The 7,704-nt window shown below is 40.5% G+C and overlaps 1 long non-coding RNA gene across 1 annotated transcript; it reads left to right on the forward strand.

The window, feature by feature from the left end:
* LOC110434340 lies at positions 779–2,076 on the forward strand. Its single transcript, XR_002451768.1, has 4 exons — positions 779–864; positions 947–1,150; positions 1,299–1,412; positions 1,857–2,076. It is a non-coding gene; the product is annotated as an uncharacterized LOC110434340 (long non-coding RNA).

Raw genomic sequence — 7,704 nt, forward strand, 5'->3', positions numbered from 1 at the left:
TGAAGAAAATAATCATAAGGTGCCCCTCTCTGTGGCTCGGTGACTTTTTTTTGCGAGAAAAGAAGAATTATATTATATGATAGCTGAGTACATTAAATATGTTACATTGTTACAGGCACTTTGGATTACAATATAGTATTCACGCTGTGTAAAGCACAACTCAAAATCTAACCTGTCAGATGCTTTGCAGCATACATGACCGCATAGATAAACACTCGGCAAATGCCCTGAGAACAAATGCCCAACGAACGACGGCCGACATTCCAGTACGCGGAATTGAGGACCTTCTTCTTTCTGGTGTCGTCCTTCTTCTTCTTTCTGCCACTGAAGAGTGAGGATGACTAATCTGAAAATTATTCTCCCTAGTCCTTCACTGTGGCTAGATCTAACCATAATAAAACGGAGAAGAGACTGGAGAAAATTATTCCATGGCGGTGACATCATCTCCACCTTGATGCCGCTGACCGGAAACAAAAGTCTCCATGTCGTCATGTCGATGAAGATGCTGACGCCGAAGTTGTCGTCCTAATCTTCAACGGAGCCGCCCTGGAGAAGCCGATTCCACCTCTCGCCTTCACCGTCGCCGGGGAGGAGAAGGAGAAGATAAAACTCTAATACCAAAAAATTGACATGGAGAGACACTAATCCTAGACTCGCTTTACTAAATAAAAACTTATTAGAAATAATGGATCCCCACTCCTTTCAGCCTCCGGTGAGATACCGGAGGGGAAGGGAGGGGGACCAGCGGCGGTGGACGACGGGAGCGGCGGCGGCGGCGGCGGCGGCGCTAGGGTATCGTGTTTTGTGACTGCAGAAAGGGGGAAATATCATCGCTATTCGGACACAAATATATTTCATCTCCACGTAAACCAAATTCTGGATCGACACCAAGCCAACGTTGACGCACCCCTCCCGTCCTTCCCGTGATGTGCTCTCATGCCCGCAGGATTCATCGCCGTCACCACACGCCAGGCCTTCGTCGACAAAGCCAGATGCCACGATGCCACCCCGGCTCATTAACAGTGCCACAACACCCACTCCTCCTCCAACAGCCAGCCACGCCGTCGACGCCTACCGCCGGACACCAGGAGACGGACGAGTGCGCAGAGGCCTTCAACGATGCTGCACTAACAGTGAAGGCGACTCTCAGGTGGTGGTTTATGATTTTCATCCTATTCTGGATGATAGATTTTTTTCTTCAATTTCCTTACATGTTAATCGGATAAGCATGAGAAACACTACTATAAGATGATCTCTGTATATTTAAGATCATGCAAATTTTGTTTAATCATGTTCAGGTGCTATTGGAACCTGCTCATATGACTGCATCCTACCATGCCTTGCACCATTTCAGGCTTGCATCTCCCAAGGTCGGATACCTACGGATAGCTCATATCACTGCCGCTGGTTAGGTAATCCTTCATTTATCTTACAAGTCATATCTCATGTATTGACAGTAGATATAACCATATAAATACCAATAGATGAGATGATATACTAAGATGTCATATTCATAGGCGAGGTAATTTAATTCTTTATTGTGTTTCTTTTAATTAATCTTTAGATCCTTGTTTGTTTGAGTCGAGCACTCCCTGAAGCTAGAGTTGGGATTGAGCATCCGGAAACAAACATTCAGGCCCAAGATAGAATCAGTAATGCGGCACTCGCATTTCGATTTTCTATGCAGCCAAACAATATCTAAAAAATGCATTTGTTACATGTCAGTGGAATTTAAATGCCGAACTAATTCCGATCAGTCTACACAAGAGAATTACTAATGTATACAATGTATTTTTTATTCAATTTATATTGTACAAATATTATTTCACTAATGTCATATTTGTTGCTATTTCTAGGTATTTTGAAATGGTTTATCAGACTATTTACGAAGATGTTGTGTACACACTACATGTCAACTAAAAAATCATCCGTACATCTTAGATTTACATTTGAAGAACAATGACATATGATACATTTATATAAAGTAGAGTTTGTGAGTCTGACGCCGCGTTCTCCGTGATTGTGTTAATTTCATAAACTTTATTTTTTGGATTAAATGTCATGTTAATATTGATATTTAATTTTTACAATACTATTATTTTATCGTGCGATCCATGTGGTTAGCATAAAATGTTTTTATCTCGTAGCAACGTATGGACACACTACCTAATGTAGTAGGTGAAAACTGACATATAAGACACTAACAGACCAAAAAAAACCATATAAAGAGTTTTTTTTTAGAATTAGCCTCCTCAGCTGCCTTTTATTTATCCAGTTGTTGCTGCAGGGAGTACAGCCGACCGGACGTAATACAACTTTAAAATATGTGCTATGTTAAAATTTATCAAAATTGACCGGATCTATATAAAAGAATACTGATATTTATCATATTAAATAAATATCTATGTTTTAAATAGCGAGCTAAGGTCAAGATGTTTAGCGTTTTATAAACCGTAATTAGCGTACTTTAGCGGTAAAATTGTGCATGGACACAAATAGCGGCACAATTTTTTTCAAACTATTTCGGGCTATAGCGGTAAAAATAGCGGGCTATTTTTTTCCATGATAAATATTATTAATTATATTTATTATGATTCACAAAACATATATTTTTATAGTATACATATTTCAAATCATATATATATATATATATATATATATATATATTACTAGTATTTTTATAAGTTATTAGACAAATATATGATAGTTTGATTTTCACCAAACCTAGAATTACATCCTTCTTAGGAGGTAGTAGCAACTAGCGAGGGAATCGCCGATAGATTTCTTGTGGCATATTTCGAAGGAGCAACTCTATAAGAAAATAAGACGCCTAAAGTAAGTTGCAAGCCTATGCATGGGTAACATCATATAATACAACTTGGCAATGCATAATGCATGACACTATAATTTAGCCGGCGTGTCCAGTCGTTTCGTCGACGAATCAAACTCGCAAGTTGAATGTTAGAAAATGTCGTAAGATTTACAGACATTGCAAACAAAATTGTTGTGACTCCCAAAGTATCATGCTCATTGTTATTCGAGTACAGGTGTCAATCCAATCAACACACTGTAGCAGTGGCGGAGTATGATTGAATGTAGGGGGCCAATTCATAAAAGCTACATTGATACAGTAATTATCAACGATATTAGAATCGGTTGCAGTTCTGTCCAAAGGTATTTGTTTTTTTCAAGTTCTATGTAGACTGCAATGAACAACTAAAAGTAGCAAGAGAAAAAATATCACGCAAAGGACAAATCAGTAGTTGTGTGCAGATTTGCATACTTGTGAGAAAGGTTTCAGCAACAAGTATAGGACTAATGTAGCTCCACCAGTGCACTGTAGACCCATCTAATAATAACATGGTATTTGAAAATAGATGGTATAATTCTAGAAAAAAAATAGATGGTATAGACTTATAGGGTGTTCTAAGTACCATAAATCCAACTATAATTCACTATGAGGTTGTTTGGTTCATTTCTGCATGTAGCCAAGTATATGTTTGGTTGTCATTTCTATTCAGCCTGGATATGGAGAGAAGTTGTTTGGTTTGCCTGTAGCTTGTGTCATCCCTTTCTATCTCGTACTGTATGCCATTGCTGCAGTATGTGGTTAGTCTGGCTGGTATTTTTTCGCATGCACCGAGCTAGAACAACGCACGCTCCTTGCACAGCATGAGATAGGCCTAGGAGACGTTGCGGGCAACCAATTGCGCGAATATTGCATGAAGACGAGCTGGCTGAGCTAGATCCAGGGAACTGAACACCCCCTATGTGATAGGGTATGTAAGATGTTACTCACGTATTGGTCACAAATAGTCACAACACAGAGATCTTAAGTCTTCCCCTTCGACCAAACAAATGAAGAAAATGGTACACAATTACTCTCTTCACTCAGATCTTGTACACTTGTGGTCATATAAAAACCTAAGGTTGGTTGATTCACTCCAACGTCTTAGGCATCGAGAAGTTTCGACTCCATGGTACGACAAACTCAAATAGGAACTGGCATAGCGGCATGCCTTTAGCTGCTTTATCATGTACTTATACACTAGAAAGATCCACAAGAGAGCTCATCCATTTTCGCTTTCTATACTATTCATGAAACATCATGTTTATTATGACCTCTTGACCTGTATGTTTGCATGAAGGAAGAACAAGTTGTGTTCCACTTGACCAGCGCAGGCCTATTCTTGGCTGATGCGCTCTGGGCCTCTGGGCACAGCAAGCATGTTTCCTTCTTTTTACTAGGAAAACACATGGCCCATGCGTGACAATAGGATTTACATCTTGCATGGTCAAATTAAAAGCAATTTATGGCTCAGATTCAGTTAGTTATATAGTTTTTTTATCCATATCGTAGTTGAATATGTGCTAATCGTGTGTTTAGTTCTACACCTTTCATATGTGTATCAGTCGTTGAAATTATTCTTTTGTGCGGATGACTGATTCCATGATCTTTCTTCAAGATTTATGCGCCATGAGGGATGTTTATCAAATTTGACGATGAAATCCGTTGACTGTACAACTACTATATTTCAAACACCTGAAACATAGCGGATCCTTTAAATCTTTATTAGTGGCCTCATGGTCATGTCATGTCTGTGGCTACATGCTAGTGTGGCTTGAAGCAAATAAACTGACACCAAAAATATAACCAATCTCTTAATTCTGTATTAGCAACCATGCTGGTAATATTGGCTTGAATGAAATAAACAAATTGTTGTAGACGTTAATGGCTATATTTTATAATTAAATAAATTGTTAAATTTAACTAAAATAAATAATTGGCGGTTTATGAAAGTAGAGAGAAGCTCAATGTTCCTGAGAAGTACCTTGGTAGGTACACCTCAATGCAAGGAGCTGCAGGTTGGGCATTGTACGCAGGAATTCAAGGTCATTGTCCTCCAGCTTATAGAGATCGGTATCCAAGGTGGACACGTCAGCTAAGTGTTGTTTGATCCACTCTAGAACCCTGATATATCTGCTGCCATCCTTAAATCCTGCGACAGGTAGAGGTTGACATAGAGAAACATACAGTAGGATGGATAGGTTTTCTCCTGGTTTTAGCAACGAAGACCAACAATCGCTAGGAATCTTCACTTCCTTTACCACCAACAAGAACTGCGCCTCCGCCTCCGCCGCCTCCTTCGACTCGCTCTTCGACTCCTTCAAGGGTCCCACCAACGCCACCACCACCAAGCACTATAAAAGAGCAAATGATTTATGGGAGACTAGTCCTCTTTCATAACCGTTTGATCTTGATACTGTTTAATATGAGCATTTCGTCGTCCAAGATCTTACTCTCCCCAATTGACAATGATAACCGTTCAATCTACACATCCTGTCATATAAGCGGGCCTCCATTCGTGATCTTACATGTAAAATATAAAACTCTTATTCAATCTTAAATATGTCTCACGATACGTCTCTAATAGGTCGTATATCTTTAATAGTCGGATAAGTCCTCTAAACATATTTAGTCACGATGTGTGCACTTTCCTTTAATCTTCTAGCTTTAATCCGGTTGGGCCTCATGCTTCATGGACTTAGCCCATTCCTAAAGCTCTTGAAGCACGTACGTGTGTACTCCTCCCGCATGTATATTAACCATTTTTTGATCGTGCATGTATATTAACCTTATTAATTAGTACTGACACATGAAATGTGTACGGTCTTAAACCAGCGTTAGAAGCTCGTTCCAAATCACAAAAGACAACCAACGCCAGCCCTTCTCTTTGAGTCTCGAAGGGTTTGGTGGAGAGGGCCGAACAAAAATTCAGGGGTGAGAAATTTTGTATTATTAGGTATAGAAGAGAAGGAAGCATGTTTCCTACACCGATAATGATATACGGTAATGATAATGATATATGACGGTCGTTCGGATGGAGCACCTGAAGCCATGCGAACCGACCTGCTCCTACCGCATGCACCTAAAAGCCACGCCCAACCAACACGCGCATGTGGCACACTGTCTCCCACACTCATCCTTATCCTCTCATCGCTCACTCCCGTAGCCGTTCCTCACCTCGTTCACTCCTGCAATCTGGACGGACGCCGCGCCTAGTCACTGCGACCTCCATGCCACCTTATCCACCAGTCGGCGCTCCTTCCCTCCCTTCCTCCCTCCCTCCATGCTCCTGTGACCTTCATGCCACCGAAAGAGAGAGAGAGAGAGAGAGAGAGAGAGAGAGAGAGCGTGATGACGCAAGCTTCCTGGCAAGTCGTGCCTCCCTTCTTCCCTACCTCCCTCCCCTCATTCTGGCGACCTCCATGCTATCGAAGAGAAGCACAATGGTGGTGGCTTTCGGTGGAGTAGGTGGATCCTTTCTAGATCTGAGCCACCCCCTTCTTCCTCCTCCTCCTCCTAGGTCTTCTCTTGATCTGAGCTCTTCTCCTTCTCCTCCTCCCTCTGGACCTAAGGGGTGTGGCGGTGGCTAGGGTTCTGGCGAGCTCTCTATGTTTAGGTCTTGCTATGTTGCATTGATTCTCTCTAGATGTCGTGGTAGTTCCATATGATGTTGCAATAATACTGCTTGAGAAGTACGCAATATGTTATAGTTGCTTCAATCTGCATGTTGCAGAAGTTGTTGCAGCAATAGTTCAGTGTTGTTGTAATAATATATATATTCATGATGTTTCAGCTATTTTTTCTTTATTAATATGTTTCAAGGTGTTTCAACTTCTTCACCCAATGTTGCAGTTGTTGTCCCCTTTTATTTGTTGCAATATATATGCTCACGGTGTTTCAACCTATTATTGCAAAATATTAAGATCTCTTGGAGATGCTCCTAGGAGATAGTAGTGACTAGCAAGGGAATCGTGGACGTATTTCAGTAAAATGAGACCGACCCCATTTGGCAAGCATGGACAAAACCAAAATGTACTCCCTGTGTCCATAAAAGCTTCAATTGTTAGAATTCGTGCCAGTCAAAATTTTTAAGGTTTAACCAACTTTATAGAAAAAGCACCCATATCTATGACATAAAATAAGTATGTTATAAAAATATATTCGATGATAAATCTGATGTTACTAATTTGGTAATATAAATCTTAACATCTAAAAATTCGATCAAAGTTTAAAATGTTTGACTTAAGATAACTATAGGAATTGAAGCTTTTAGGGATAGAGAGAGTAATTTTTTATTGTTGTTGTCTAGACTACTTCATTGGAAGACTCTTACCGCAAATAACTTGCTCAAGAGGGCATCGCCTAATGACCCCATTTGCAAGTTATGTGGGATGAAGCTTGAAACGCCACATCATCTATGTAAAATTTGTATTTACACACAGGAAATGTGAGCAATAATATAGACTTGGTGTGATATCCCTCACTTCCGGAACATAAACGTTGGGACATAGGGATCCAATAGAGAGTGAAGATGAAGGGCGAGCTCGCTGCTGCTCGACACCCGAGGGTCGGAGGCTTCACTCGAGGGCGAAGGCCTTCGACTAATAGAGGTTTAAATATCAAGATGCAACTTGCATGTTTATTGAGACAATAATTAGAGTTTCAAGTCACTCAAAAATCTGCCCCCTCCCATGAGGGTTGAGCTCTCCTTTTATAGAGTACGGTTACAATCTTTTGGTGGTACAAAAATGCCCTTGCAACAACTATGACATATGCCGGAATATTCCACTCCTCTACATGTACTCTCAGGGGCACTTAGGTCTTTTACTTCCATAGCCCCTCTCACTAATAGGCCC

This window comes from Sorghum bicolor, chromosome 4, assembly GCF_000003195.3.
Source record: "Sorghum bicolor cultivar BTx623 chromosome 4, Sorghum_bicolor_NCBIv3, whole genome shotgun sequence".
Taxonomy (NCBI): domain Eukaryota; kingdom Viridiplantae; phylum Streptophyta; class Magnoliopsida; order Poales; family Poaceae; genus Sorghum; species Sorghum bicolor.